The sequence below is a fragment of the Pristiophorus japonicus genome, chromosome 14 (genome assembly GCF_044704955.1).
Source record: "Pristiophorus japonicus isolate sPriJap1 chromosome 14, sPriJap1.hap1, whole genome shotgun sequence".
Taxonomy (NCBI): domain Eukaryota; kingdom Metazoa; phylum Chordata; class Chondrichthyes; family Pristiophoridae; genus Pristiophorus; species Pristiophorus japonicus.
Window position 1 is genome coordinate 45,179,060 of NC_091990.1, and position 15,267 is coordinate 45,194,326.

Here is a 15,267-nt window from a genome sequence, read left to right on the forward strand (position 1 = left end):
TAAGAGAAGGGATAATCATCCGTGGCTAACTAAGAAAATAAAGGATGGCATCAAAGTGAAAACATGGGTGTACAATATGGCTAATACTAGTGGGAGGTGAAAGGATTGGGAAACTTTTAAAAGCCAGCAAAGAACGACAAAAAAATGATTGAGAGGGAAGATAGATTATGAAAGTAAACTCGCATGGAATATAAAAACAGACAGTAAGAGTTTCTACAGGTACATAAAAAGGAAAAGAGTGGCTAAAGTAAATGTGGGTCCCCTGGTGGATGAGACTGGGGAATTAATAATGGAAAACAGGGAAATGGCAGAGACGTTGAACAAATATTTTGTCTCAAAGACACTAAAAACATCCCAATCGTGAATAATCACAGGGCTATACGGAGAGAGGAACTTAATACAATCACTATCACTAAAGAAGTAGTACTCAGTAAAATAATGTGTCCAAAGACAGACAAGTCTCCTGGACCTGATGGCTTACATCCTGGGGTCTTAAGAGAAGTGGCTGCAGAGATAATGGATGCATTGGTTGTAATCTACCAAAATTCCCAGGGTTCTGGGGTGGTCCCATCAGATTGGAAAACCGCAAATGTAACGCCCCCTATTTAAAAAAGAGTCAGCCAAAAAGCAGGAAACTATAGACCAGTTAGCCTAACATCTACCGTTGGAAAAATGCTGGAGTCCATTATTAAGGAAGCAGTAGCAGGACATTTGGAAAAGCATAATTCAATCAAGCAGAGTCAGCATGGTTTTATGAAAGGGAAATCATGTTTGACAAATTTGCTGGAGTTTTTTGAGGATGTAACAAGCAGGGTGGATAAGGGGGAACCAGCAGATGTGCTGTATTTAGATTTCCAGAAGGCATTCGATAAGGTGCCATATAAAAGGTTACTGCACAAGATAAAAGTTCACGTGGTGGGGGTAATATATTAGCGTGGATAGAAGATTGGCTAACTAACTGAAAACAGAGAGTCAGTATAAATGGGTCATTTCCAGTCGGCAAACGAAGACTAGTGGGGTACCGCAGGGATCGGTGCTGGGGCCTCAACTATTTACAATCTATAATAATGACTCGGATGAAGGGACCGAGTGTAATGTAGCCAAGTTTGAGATGATACAAAGATGGTGTGAAAGCAAATTGTGAGGAGGACACAAACATCTGCAAAGGGATATAGACAGATAGTGAGTGGGCGAAAATTTGGCAGTGGAGTATAATGTGGGAAAATGTGAGGTTATCCACTTTGGCAGAAATAATAGAAAAGCAAATTATAATTTAAATGGAGAAAAATTGTAAAGTGCTGCAGAACAGAGGGACCTGGGGGTCCTTGTGCATGGAACACAATGTGAGTATGTAGGTGCAGCAAGTAATCAGGAAGGCAAATGAAATGTTGGCCTTTATTGCAAGGGAGATAGAGTATAAAAGCAGCTAAGTCCTGCTACAACTGTACAGGGTATTGCTGAGGCCACATCTAAAGTACTGCATACAGTTTTGGTCTCCATATTTACGGAAGGGTATACTTGCACTGGAGGCTGTTCAGAGAAGGTTAACTAGGTTCCGGAGATGAGGGGGTTGACTTATGAGGATAGGTTGAGTCGTTTGGGCCTCTACTCATTGGAGTTCAGAAGAATGAGAGGTGATCTTATCGAAACATACAAGATAATGAGGGGACTCGACAAGGTGGATGCAGAGAGGATATTTCCACTCATAGGGGAAACTAAAACTAGGGGCTATAATCTCAGAATAAGGGGCCGCCCATTTAAAACTGAGATGAGGAGGAATTTCTTCTCTGAGGGTTGTAAATCTATGGAATTCTCTGCCCCGGAGAGCTGTGGAGGCTGGGTCATTGAATATATTTAAGGTGGAGATAGACAGATTTTTGAGCGATAGGGGAATAAAGGGTTATGGGGAGCAGGCAGGGAAATGGAAGTGAGTCCATGATCAGATCAGCCATGATGTTATTGAATGGCGGAGCAGGCTCGAGGGGCCGGGTGGTCTACTCCTGCTCCTAATTCTTTATGTTCTTATGGCTCATTAGAAATCCTTACCTGTATGCTGAATTTCTCAGTGGTGATAATGCTCAAATTAAGACAGCCACACTGCTGAAAAATCCACTTTGGAAGGTTTCATTAGCGCTGGAACCAAATTGTTCACTTTTGGAGTTGAATATGGGGTGGCCTATCCACGAAAAAGTTTTGGTGCTAATGGCCACAAAAAGGTTGGGGGGTGCACCAGATTTCCAGCAGTACTGAATTTCAGGCCCATGATCTCTTTGACCAAACCTTCTCACAGCTTTTCGAACTCTCCCACAAGTTTTCTTTCTTCCCCTGTGAAGTGCATTGGGATTTTTTTCTACATTAAAGGGTGCAAAATAAATGCAAGGTTTTTCTGTAGTACATTAATGGACCAGTATGAATGGTTCCTGTTTAGAGGATGTTAGCCATACTTTTCTTGTTAAATTCCTCTGTTATGCCTGAAATTCATTTTGATACAAAGTTTTTTTTATAGACACATTTAATACCTTCAGGAGTTCAACATTTGATGTGGAACAATTTGGTAATTTGTCCATAATGAAAATCTCTCGCTTCCCACTCCAGGATGCTTCTGATGGTTTGGAATCAACAAAAAGTTCACTCTCAGAATGGACATGAATTCCATTTTGTTGAAACCAACGATCTTCTCATCATCGTCCCTCGGAATCGAGGAAGACTTGCTTCCACTCCCAAAGTGACCAACGATCTAGTCGCTTTTTCACTCCATGACACAATCTACTGTCCTGATCAACCCCATTTAATGAAAGGGTAAAAAGAAATTACAGGGTAGATTTTCACCTACACCCATGGATCACCTAGCCTACATAGAACCTGGCTGATTTTCATTCCATTCAGTATCACTGCTCTGCAGATATTCACTACTGAAGCTTCACACTCAAGTATTTGACAAGATTAGAACTGCACGGGTAAACTAACATCTACCACCTATATATACTGGGCCAACTAGACAGGTTATTGATTGATTATTGCATTTCAATTGGTGTTGATCCAAACCAATTATTCTAGTCCATGGATTGGAATGCTTGAACTTTGTTCATTTTGTTTTAGCCAGAAGGTGAAATATCTACTTATTAGTCCTTGGAGTCGCATTCTAAAAATGTTGATATTGTCAGTTTAAATCCATTTATTTCAAGAAACATAGAAACATAGAAAATAGGTGCAGGAGTAGGCCATTTGGCCCTTTGAGCCTGCACCACCATTCAATAATATGGCTGATGATTCACCTCAGTACCCATTTCATGGTTTCTCTCCATACCCCTTGATCCCTTTAGCCATAAGGGTCACATCTAACTCCATCTTGAATATATCCAACGAACTGGCATCAACAACACTCTGCGGCAGGGAATTCCACAGGTTAACAACTCTCAGTGAAGAAGTTTCTCCTCATCTCAGTCCTAAATGGCTTACCCCTTATCCTTAGACTGTGTCCCCGGTTCTGGACTTCCCCAACATCAGGAACATTCTTCCTGCATCTAACCTGTTCAGTCCCGTCAGAATTTTATATGTTTCTATGAGATCTCCTCTCATCCTTCTAAACTCCAGTGAATAAAGGCCCAGTCGATCCATGGTTAATGCACTGCAAATACTACGCTAGTAATCAGTTGTATCAGCTCCATCAAGCTAGACATCTACATATCATTAGCTGCTAGTCAGCTACAGCAATCTGCATTAAAATCCAATTCTCTATCGGTGTAAGAATACTGAATTGCAGTCGGTTAGATCTGTAGACATGGATTTCATAAGTCTGGTTCAGCTGATCATGCAAGTTAAAAACAGAGATTAAAAAATCCATTGTTTTGTAAATGCTCAAGATAACCAATTTTCTGCTGTTGTGCTGCAATCACAGTTAAATTATTCGAGACTCACTTTAAATTGAAGGAACTTGGCAGAAATGATTTTCTTTTTCTGAAGTCCATAATAATATCTAGCAACCTCAAAATGTCAAAAAGATTTTCAGATACTATGGCTTGAAGCAATAAAATAATGCAGAGAGTGTTTAAGCAGTAAAACTATGTAAAGTCGCAAGCTGTAAGCACAATACCTGTCATAAGCTTTATTGTTATTCTTAAGGTTTAAATTGCCACGTGTAAATCCTATCTTTCAAATTATAATTTTTCCCCACACACTCCTCCAATACACCTACATTGTCATTTGTAAACACTGACGCAAATCTATTTTATTTAATATATCTGTCATACTTTCAGCCTCCAAATGTTATTTGCAATTTCGCTTAAGTAAGAAGGGACCCAGTTCTTTTTGCTAAAAAAATACATGTTTTCTCCGAAATTATGGAAATAGCATACAAAATTGCAGGTTAGTAGTGCAGTGATTATGATACAGGATGAGCAACCCAAAGTGTTGTGAGCTCAAACCTCACGATCACAAATTGTGATATTGAATTCATTAAGTCGAGAAATTTTGGGAGCAAGCAACAAAGAAAATGAAACCATGAAAAGTGCCTTTTGTCATAAAAACCCAACTGATTCCCTAATGATAGAATCAGTGGGCTCAAAATTGGCCCACCCATTTTTTCGGCACACTCACCAGAGATGTGGCGACTTTGTGGTCTGAAAACAGCGCCAAAAATATGTCTCCGGATTCTGGCCACACTGTGGCCTCTCCCGGGGCTTGGCACGGTGTGGTCTGTCGATTAGGGGGTGGAGCTAGGGCCCTGCGCGAAAAACAGTGCCGGTTGCTCTCCGCATGCACACTGGAGCATTCGCGCATGCGCAGTAGCTCCTGCCGATGATGATGATGATGATGCGTGCTACAGCGTGGGACCCGATAATTCCTGGCCCTATCTCGGGCTGAGTGGCCTGTCCCACAGGCCGGCCCGCTGCCTTCCCGGGCTAAGGCTACAACAAACAGGTCGGTGCAAGGAGAGTTTAGTTCAGGGCGGGGGGTGGGTGGTGGTTGGGGGGCAGGGGTGGGGGAGCTGTGCGGGGAGAGAAGTGTTTTGATTGTGTGGGGGGGAGGGAGGGGGAGGAGAGAGGGAATTTTGATCTGTTGGGGGGGGGGGGGGGGTGCGGGGCAGTGATATCTGTATAGCCAGTAATTTTAATGAGCTTACTCAAGACTTTCCTTAACCCTGTTGATGAAAATACTTTCCTACATCAGAACATAAGAATTACGAGCAGGAGGTAATTCTATTTTTTATTTGGATATTTTGAAAAAATTATGTTAATATGTTTTGTCTCTTTAATTATTTTATTTTTGTAGTTTAAGCTTCCATGAATGCTTCTGATGTATAGTAAATTAACTTTGCGAAGTTTGTCATATGATGTCCTGTATAGCTGTTTGATCCTATTCACATTCTTTAGTCAAGTCATTAAGTATCTACCTGCGCTGATTTCTTAACTCTCCGCAAGGGTTTTTTCTGTGCAGCCACGAGTGGTCACATATACTGGCCTAAGTTAGTTTGGAGTAACTATTAGCTGTCCAAAGTGGCCTAAATGGCCAAAACGGGTGTACGTGGCTGGTAATGTCTCCTTTTGAAAAAAACTAAACTAAACTAAACTAAAAAAATCTTAAGTAACTCACTTACACTGGCGCAAATTGAATGTGAAAAATGGGGATTTTTAAGATACGCCAGAAAAATCAAGTTGATCCAAAAAAATCGGAGCAACTCCTGGGCAATTTTGAGTCCATAGAATGGTTACAGCATGGAAGGCGGCCATTCGGCCCATGCTGTCTCTCAACTAGTCCCATTCCCCTGCCCTTTCCCCATAGCCCTGTAATTATTTTCCTTCAGATACTTATCCAACTTCCTTTTGAAAGATAAAATTGAGTCTGCGTCCACCACTCTATCAGGCAGTGCATTTCACATCTTAATTACTCACTGCGTAAAAAAGCTTTTTCTTAAGTCGCCTTTGGTTCTTTTGACAATCACCTTAAATTTGTGTCCTCTGGTTCTTGACCCTTCTGCCAATGGGAACAGTTTCTCTCTATCTACTCTATCCAGACCTCTCATGATTTTGAACAACTCTATCAAATCTCCTGTCAATCTTCACTGCTCCAAGGAGAACAACCACAGCTTCTCCAGTCTATCAATGTAACTGAAGTCCCTCATTCTTGGAATCATTCTGCACCTTCTCAAAGGTCTTCACATCCTTCCTAATGTGCGGTGTCCAGAATTGGACACAGTACTCCAGTTAGGGCCGAACCAGTGTTTTATATAAGTTCATCATAATTGCCACACTTTTGTACTCTATATCTCTTTATGAAGTCCAGGTTCCCATAAGCCTTTTTAACCGCTTTCTCAACTTGCCCTGCCACCGTCAATAATTTATGCACACCTACCCCCAGGTCTCTGTATTCGTGCACCCACTTTAGGATTGTACACTTTAGTTTAAATTTCCTTTACTCAGTCTTTCTACCAAAATGCATCCCTACACATTTTTCTGTGTTAAATTTCATCTGCCACGTGCCACCAATTTCACCAGCCTGTCTGCCTTCCTGAAGGCTATCACTATCCTCCTCACTGTTCATTATACTTCCAAGTTTTGTGTCATCTGCAAATTTTTTAATTATACCCTGTACACCCACGTACATCAAGAAAACCAGTGGTCCTAGAACCGATCGCTGGGGAACACTACTGTATACTTTCCTCAAGTCTGAAAAACAACCCTCCACCACTACTCTCTGTTTCCTATCACTTAGGCAGTTTCGTATCCAGGCTGCCACTGTCCCTTTTATTCCATAGGCTTCAAGTTTTCTGGCATGCCTATTAAGTGGCACTTTATCAAACACCTTTTGGAAATCCATGTAAAATACGTCAACCGCCTTACCCTCATCAAACCTTCTCTGTTACCTCATCAAAAGCTCGATCAAGTTAGTTAAACACGATCTGCCTTTAATAAATCCGTCCTGGGTTTCCTTGATTTATCCACCCCTATCCAAGTGACTGTTAATCTTGTCCCTGCTTACTGTTTCTAAAAGCTTCCCACACTGCCGAGGTTAAACAGACTGGCCTGTAATTGCTGGATTTATTTTTACTCCCTTTTTTGAACAATGGTGTGTCATTTGCAATTCTCCAGTCTTCTGGCACCATTCCCGTATCTATGGAGGATTGGAATATTATTACCAGTACCTCCGCGATTTCCCTCCTCAATTCCCCCAGGATCCGAGGATGCATCCTATCCGCTCCTGGTGATTTATCGACTTTAAATACAGCCAGCCTTTCTAACAGCGCTTCTTTATCAATTTTTATCCTATCAAGTGTCTGCACTACCTTTTCCTTCACTCCTCTCCCTTGCTGAAGACAGATGCAAAGTACATATTTCGTAACTCTGTCATACCTTCTGCCTCCATGCGTAGGTCTCCTTTTTGGCCCACCCCTCCTCTTACTACCCTTTTGCTATTTATATGCCGATAGAAGATTTTTTGATTATCTTTTATGTTAGCTGCCATTCTATTCTCATACACTCTTTTTGTCCCTCTTATTTTCTTTTTCACTTCTCCTCTGACCTTTCTATATACAACCTAATTCTCGGATGAATTTGCAACCTGACATCTGTCATAGGTGCTCTTTTTCTGCTTCATCATATTCTCTATCTGGTTTGTCCCACACAGTTTTGCCTGCCAATCTTTGGTTCCAGTTTACCCAGGCCAGATCCATTCGCATCCAACTGAAATTGGCCTTCCTCCAGTTAAATATTTTTTACCCTAGGTTGCTCCCTGTCCTTTTCCATAGCTAATCTAAACCTTACGCTACTATGATCACTGTTTCCTAAATGTTCACTTACTGACACTTGCTCCACTTGACTGACCTCATTCCCCAGAACCAGATCCAGCAATGCTGCCTCCCTCGTCGGGCCCGAAACATACTGATCAAGAAAGTTCTCCTGAACACACTATAGAACTTCTTCCCCTTCTCTGCCCTTTACACAATTACAATCCCAGTCTATGGGCCCAAGTTGCTCCTAGTTTTTTGGAGCGACTAGTTTAGTATGGAGTATCTTAGAAATTGCAATTCTCGGCATTTAGTTTGCTCCAGTTCTAGTTGTTAGAATAGTTTCATTTTAGTACAGTATTTTTTTCAAAAGGGGACATTACCAGCCACTTCTGCCTGTTTTGCAAGTTTAGGCAATGAAAAGTTACTCCAAACTAACTTAGAACGGAGTAAGTGTCGATTTTTGTACTCTCAGAAAAACCTTGCCTGCACTTTATAAATTAGGTGCAGGGAGCGAGAGTTGGTGGGGGGGGGGGGTGGTAAGAGTGGAGGAAGGGAAGTTAGAGGGAAGTTAGGGGATTTTACAAAACATTAAACATTTCACTTTTACCAATAAAGAGCCATCATCAATAATAAATGAAAAATAAATCAATAAATCAACCAATGCATCAAAAAAAATTAAAAAATAATTTAAAAAATAATAAAAAATCCATCAATAAATAAAAAATGTAAAGTTTCTACTCACCTACTGCAGCACCGGGAGCCCTCCAACAGCCTGTTGAAGAGCTGGTTGGGCGGGGCCCACCGCCGCTGAGATGCTGGTCGGCGGGCCCTGCAGTCAACTAGATTTCCAATGATTCATTTGCAGCTCTATTTGTCCTTCTCTTGTTGCTCCTTCTCCTTTTTCTCAAGTTCAGATTTCGCTTCTTCTGCCTCGTGTTGCTTAATTAAATCCTCCACTTCCTTCAGCTTCAGCGCCTTTATGTGCTTTTTCCCATTTGCTCTGGTTGCAATTTCCACCTTTTCAGCCGATTCAGCTGACGTCCATAGTCTTATTCAACACTAACTGCCAATGCAAGTGCTGACTGCAAAGTCATATCTTCTTCTTTGAAGTCTTGTTTCAGCATAGATACTGCAGCGGCGCTGTTATTCCCGATGCAGGTGGCCTTCCACCCTCCGTAGTTTCCACTGGTTCACTCTGATGCAACTGGTAGCCATAGCGCTTATCCCATCCCATGTAGAGCAGCGAAACATCAAAAGGATGCTTCCCTCCAAACTGTGTGTAAGCCTGCTTGATATCAGAGAGTGTTGTGACCAACTGCTCACATGGAATTGGCTCCCGCTACTGAAGGAGATACCTCTGGGCAATCAATCGCAGCGCATTCGTTAGAACATTGGCGTCAGATGTTATTCCTGCAACGCTGCAAGCCATGTCATCGTTTAAGTTTTGTATTTTTTTTGGAAAAGACGACTTCGTCCAGTAGCTTGTGTATGTTGCGTCTCTCCACGGCCAAAAGAACACCATCGTTCGCTAAGATCCCCAGGTAGGTTCCAGCCTGGCCAATGGCATATTCCACCTGATAAGAGTTGCCCTTCTGGCGAAAATATTGTCTTTCGCGAGTCATATCTTTGAGACAACGTTGACGAGATGCTCGGGTGGGCCCCGGCGCCGAGGAGGTAAGGGCAGGCAGACCACTTGGCCCGGGATAGGGGTGACGTCCCTTCGGCCAGGGATAGGGTCACCCAGAGACAGGACGCGCTGGGAGGGCCAGGAGCCATGCGCATGCGCAGAGCTGCCAGCACTCGTCTTGGCGCAGGTCTGCAGGTCCGCCCCCAGCAGTTCCTGCTGTGCCACGCTGATCTGCAAATGGGTCTACAGATATCGGAGAATCGTGAGTTAAGTATTTGGCACTTTTTCGGTTCTAGAAATTAGGCGGGCCTCTCCAAGGCGTGTCGTTCTACCAGGGATCCGAAACTTGGGCCCTATATTTGGATAGTTGAAGTCCCCCAGTATAACTCTTCTATAGTTCTTGCACCTCTCTGTAATTCCTCTGCAAATTTGCTGCTCCATATCTTTACCACTATTTGATGATCTATAGAATACATCTAGTAGTTTAATGGCAGCTCTTATTATTTAACTCTGGCCATATAGATTCTGTCCTTGACCCCTCCAGGACATCCTCCCTATCCAGCATTGTAACATTCTCCTTAACCATACTGCCACATCACCACTTTTCTTTCCCTATATTTCCTTAACACCTTATAACCAGGAATATTTAATATCCTGTCCTTTTTTGAGCCACATCTCAGTTACTGCCACAACATCGTATTCCCATGTGGCTATTTGTGCCTGCAAATTTAGTATCCTATATTCGCTGCTCATGATGTGGTCTCTTCGACATAGGGGATCCTTCACAAAGGATACCTTAATTCAGTCCGTAAGCGTGACCCCGAGCTTCCGGTTGCCTGTCAATTTAATTCGCCGCTCCATTCCCACTCTTACCTCTCCGTCCTCGGCCTCCGACACTGTTCTAATCAAGCTTAACGCAAGCTCGAGGAACAGCACCTCATCTTTCGTTTAGGCACTTTACAGCCGTCTGGACTCAACATCGAGTTCAACAATTTCAGACTGTTATACATTTAATGTACCTGGACAATACGCAAGTACAATGGTGCGCCACAGAGGGCGCTGTAGTGGGAGACCTGAAAGTACCTGCAAGACAGAGTATAAAAGGCTGCCCACCACACCCGAGAGGTACTCTGGAGTTAAACAATAAAGGACTAAGGTCACAGCAGTTACGACAACACCAGACTGTGTGGAGTCAGTGATTTGAGTGCTACATACATCACACAGACCATAACCTCTGCCCATATTTATTTTCCTTTCCTCTTTTTTTTCTCTTTCCCATGGCAGCTGGTGGTGATTCTGCCATTCACACCCCATCTATTGTTTCTTAACTTGTGCCATTACCATCTCATTTTTGTCCATCATCCTTTTGGTCTCTTAAATTTCTTTTGCCTTCCACCCTATCACAGACCTTCCCTTTTGTTCTTTGCTCCACTCCCGTTTCACTGCCCCTGCACTTCGTTAAAAATCTGTTACATCTCAAACTTTCCCAGTTCTGATGAAGGGTCACAGACCTGCAACGTTAGCTCGGTTTCTCTTCACAGATGTTGCCTGACCTGCTGAAATTCCGACATTTTCTGTTTTTATTTTAGATTCCAGCACTTGCAGTATTTTATAAAAACATAAAAACAATGGGCCCAAACTTGGGCCACCCATTATTTCGGCGCACTCATCAGAGATGTGCCGAATTCCTAGGGTGAAAATGGCGCCGAAAAAATCTCCCCGGATTCTGGCCACTCTGTGGCTTCTCCCATGGCTTGGCGCAGCGTGGTCTGTCCATTACGAGGTGGAGCTAGGGCACTGCGTGCAAAACAGTGCCGGCAGCTCAACGCATGCACACTTGAGGTTTTGCACATGCGCAGTAGCTCCTGCCCCCAGCCAGAGAGTCGTCGGAGAGAGAGGTCCTCATCGGAGAGAAAAGTCCTGGAAGGAATCGGAGAGCAGTCCTCGGAGAGTCGGAGAGAAGTCCTCGGAGAGAAGTCCTCGGAGAGGAGTCAGAGTCGGTCCGCTGACTTCCTGGGCCGAGTTAAGAAGGTAGGACTTAAGTTTTATTTTTTATTTTTTATTTATTATTGATGGTTTTTATGCTTCTTGAATGTTGTTAAGGTGTTTAGTGCCTAGCAAGCTCCTCTCCCTTTCCCTTCCCTCCCTCTCTGGCTACTTGCGCTGATTTCTTAACTCTCCGCAAGGGTTTGCTGTGCGGCCACAAGTGGCCACATGCGCTGGCCTAAGTTAGTTTGGAGCAACTATTAGCTGTCCAAATTGGCTTAAATGGCCAAAACGGGCATAGGTGGCTGGTAACGACCCCTTTTGGAAAAAAAAAACGAAATTAAAAAAACCTAAGTAACTCACACGGGCGCAAATTAAATGTGCAGAATGGGGATTTTTAAGATACTCCAGAAAAATCAAGTTGCTCAAAAAAAATCAGAGCAACTCCTGGGCAAATTTGGGCCCATAGGAACATAAGAAATAGGAGCAGGAGTAGGCCATACAGTCCCTCGAGCCTGCTGCACCATTTAATACGATCCTGGCTGATCTGATCATGGACTCAGATCCACTTCCCTACCTGCTCCCCATAACCCCTTAATTCCCTTATCGTTTTAGAAACTCTTTATTTCGGTCTTAAATTTATTCAATGTCCCAGCTTCCACAGCTCTCAGAGGCAGCAAATTCCATAGATTTGCAACCCTCAGAAGAAAGTTCTCCTCATCTCAGTTTTAAATAGGTGGCCCCTTATTCTAAGATTATGTCCTCTTATTCTGATCCCACCTCCCCCAGAACTGGTCCCAATGCCCCAGGACTCTGAAGATTTCCCTCCTGCACTCTCTCTCCAATTTCTATACTGACTTGCGCGTGGCCCCGGGAGTAATCCAGAGATTACGACCTTGCAGGTCCTGCTTTGTAGTCTCTTTCCTAGCTGCCTAAAATCTGCCTGTAGGACCTCATCCCTCTACGTCATTGGTACCAATATGAACCACTGGCTGTTCACCCTTCCTTCTCAGAATGTTACGCAGCCGCTCAGTGACATCCTTGACCCTGGCACCAGGGAGGCAACATACCATCCTGGAGTCACGTCTGTGGCCACAGAAACGCCTGTCTGCTCGCCTAACTATCGAATCCCCTACCATTATTGCTCTCCCACACTTCCTCCTCCCCCGCCCCCCCCATGATGTCACAGACTTTGCTCTGGCTGTACTCCCCAGAGGACCCTCACCAGTACTCAGAACCTAATACTGGTTGGAGAGCGAGATGCATTCAAGTGAGTCCTGCACTACCTGCTTGATTCTCCTTGTCTGTCTGGATGTCACCCATTCCTTCTCTGGATATGTACTCCCTATCTGTGGGTTGACCACCTCCTGAAACATGCTATCCATTAAGCTCTCAGCCTCGTGGATGCAGTGACATCAGCTGTTGCTCAAACTCTGAAACCTGGAGCTTGAGCTCCTCCAGCTGATGACACTTTCTGCACATGTGTTTGTCCAGGACATGGGAGGCGTCCTGGATTTCCCACATGGCACAGGATGTGCATTCCACGGGACTGAGCTGCCCTGCCTCTATTTATTCGACTATTAACTACTTTAGAGAAACTTAAGACCAAGATGTATCTAATTCAAGTTATTAATATATATTATTAACAGTTACTAAGTTAATATAGTATTAAGAGTCATTAATTTAATATAGTATTTACAGTTACTACTCTGCTCGCTCCTGCTTTATCCCTAACCAGCTATTTAACCCCGGCCCCTAACTTGAATAGAAAGAAAACGGTGTGATTTTTACCAACCAACCAGTTGCCAGTTATCCCGTGATGTCAATCTTTGTGGGGTTTTTTCTCTCACTGCTGTTCTTGGCGTGTCTAGCCTTTCTGTTTCCTTCATTCTTTAAATCCTCGGTCATCACTCTGTTTCCAATCAGGCCCATTCTAGCTGCTGTTCTCAGTGTGTTCTACTTAGACTGGCCTACATATTACTCGCCCTCACATCCTCCAGAAATTTACACTCACCCAAGGCTCTGCTGTCTGCATGCTATCCCACACCAAGTGTTGCCTGGAAGCCATGAAAAATAAAGGCGTTTACCAGCAGTCAGATATGAGAATGGAGAAGAAAAAGACTCGCTGGTTCCCTCTGCTTCCACCAGAACCTTCAGCTTTCTGGAGTCAGCACTCAATGTCTGTTCCTAAACCCCTCCGCCTTACTACCCCTTTCCGCACCTTCAAAATCCTCCTCAGAATCGACCTCTGACCAACCCTAATTACCTGACCTAATTCATTGTCTACTATTATTTGATACCGATGACCGATGGAGAAATGCTTGGAAGAACTGTGATAAATAGGTGGAAGTGATTTTAAAAGTGCAAAGTAGTGGCTATTTTTCATATGTATTGACCAGATAAGCTTGGATTCAATAAGCCAGCAGAATGGTCGTGAAGAGTGAAGAGATTTGGAAGATATAACATTGCTTCAGGCTTAGATAGGAAAGGAGAACTGAATCAAATGAACACTGATATATTCAATAGGAAAGGAAGCAGAAGATTTTTTGCACTTTCAACTGGCAAAGAATGATGGGGGAGATTTAAGTTATAGTACAAGATTATTTCAGTTTGTAGAAACTCAATTTTTGAAACAGCTAAATTTAATCAAAGGAAAGATGAAACCAAATCAGTGGATGATTTCATAATAACCACATACTGTGCCTATGGAATGGTTTTTGGCAAAATGATGTGAACATTTTGTGGTGGGATGACAAGATGAGACTGGCTGAAAGATTACAGTTGGACACTGAGTGAAGTCTCGATAATGCAAGAACTCAAGCGCAACCAAGCCAGATAGAGTGAAGTTATTAAGAGATCATCCAAGGTGACAATGGCAGCAGGAAAAAATAACAGCAGCAGACAAAAAAAAAGAGATGAATTATACTCCCAAGCAGGATGAGAGAGGGAATCAGAACCCTGGAAAAAACAGAAGACCTGCAACAGACGATGGAGGTTCCAAGTACATATCAGGCAATTATGTCCAGCTTGATGAGCAAAGGGCCATAAATATCACTGAAAGGGGTGTTTCCAGTCAGCACATCAGAAAGAAAGAGCAAATGGTAAAGTTCAAATGAATACAAACATGCTTTTCTGAGCATGGAAGAGAGAACACCCAGATGGCAGAAGTCCCAAGAGTTCCCGAGTTCCTATTCTCAGCAAACTGAATGATCGCAAGAAATTATTCTTGCACTAGATCTTAGCCATTTGCCATTACAAGTTCTTGGAATTATATCATGGGAAAATGCAGTTTAAAAAAAAAGTTAAGAGTTTCACAAGCTTTTTCTAAGTCTAGGTTTGTGTAAATATGACTTTAAATTCACACCCAATAAAAAACAATTTTCAATATCACTACAAAGACAAATCCCTATTGCATGATAAAAGGAACTGAGAAAAGAATTGACTATGATGGAGAGGCTAGGAGTGATAATGAGCACGAGGCAAGTGCACAGGAGTAGTTATAGCTTGAAAGCCAAAGTGGTAAAGTCCGAATTTGAGTGGGCTTGGCGAAGTTGAACGAGTGTGTCCCAGAAGACGGCCATGGCCTCAGTGGATCAGACCATATCTCAGCTGACGAAGAAAAACATGTCAAAATTTTAGGTTCTGTCAAATCCCTCTGTCAAAAGAATCTGTGGTGCTTGCAACCTTTCTCACACCAACTGCAACATACTATTTTTTATCCTGTCAGCCCAAGTAGATTTGCAAAGGCATGTGTCAATTATTCTGGCACACTTCCAAAAGATTCTTTGCCAAATGGATGACATTCTAACAAGTGCAAAGACCAAATCTGAATGTGACAGACATACAAAATTTGTCTTGAACAAATATAAGTGGAAGGGATTAAGTTAAAAGAGAAAGGTTAATTCTCAAAAGAAAATCAAATTTAAGG

General features: G+C 42.9%; 1 protein-coding gene and 1 pseudogene across 1 annotated transcript in view; both read right to left on the reverse strand.

Moving 5' to 3' along the window:
- LOC139279594 (CUB and sushi domain-containing protein 2-like) overlaps window positions 1-15,267 on the reverse strand; it is a 914,549-nt gene that overhangs the window by 610,677 nt on the left and 288,605 nt on the right. The window lies entirely within an intron of this gene.
- Window positions 8,594-9,184, reverse strand: LOC139279387 (proteasome subunit alpha type-4 pseudogene; annotated as a pseudogene).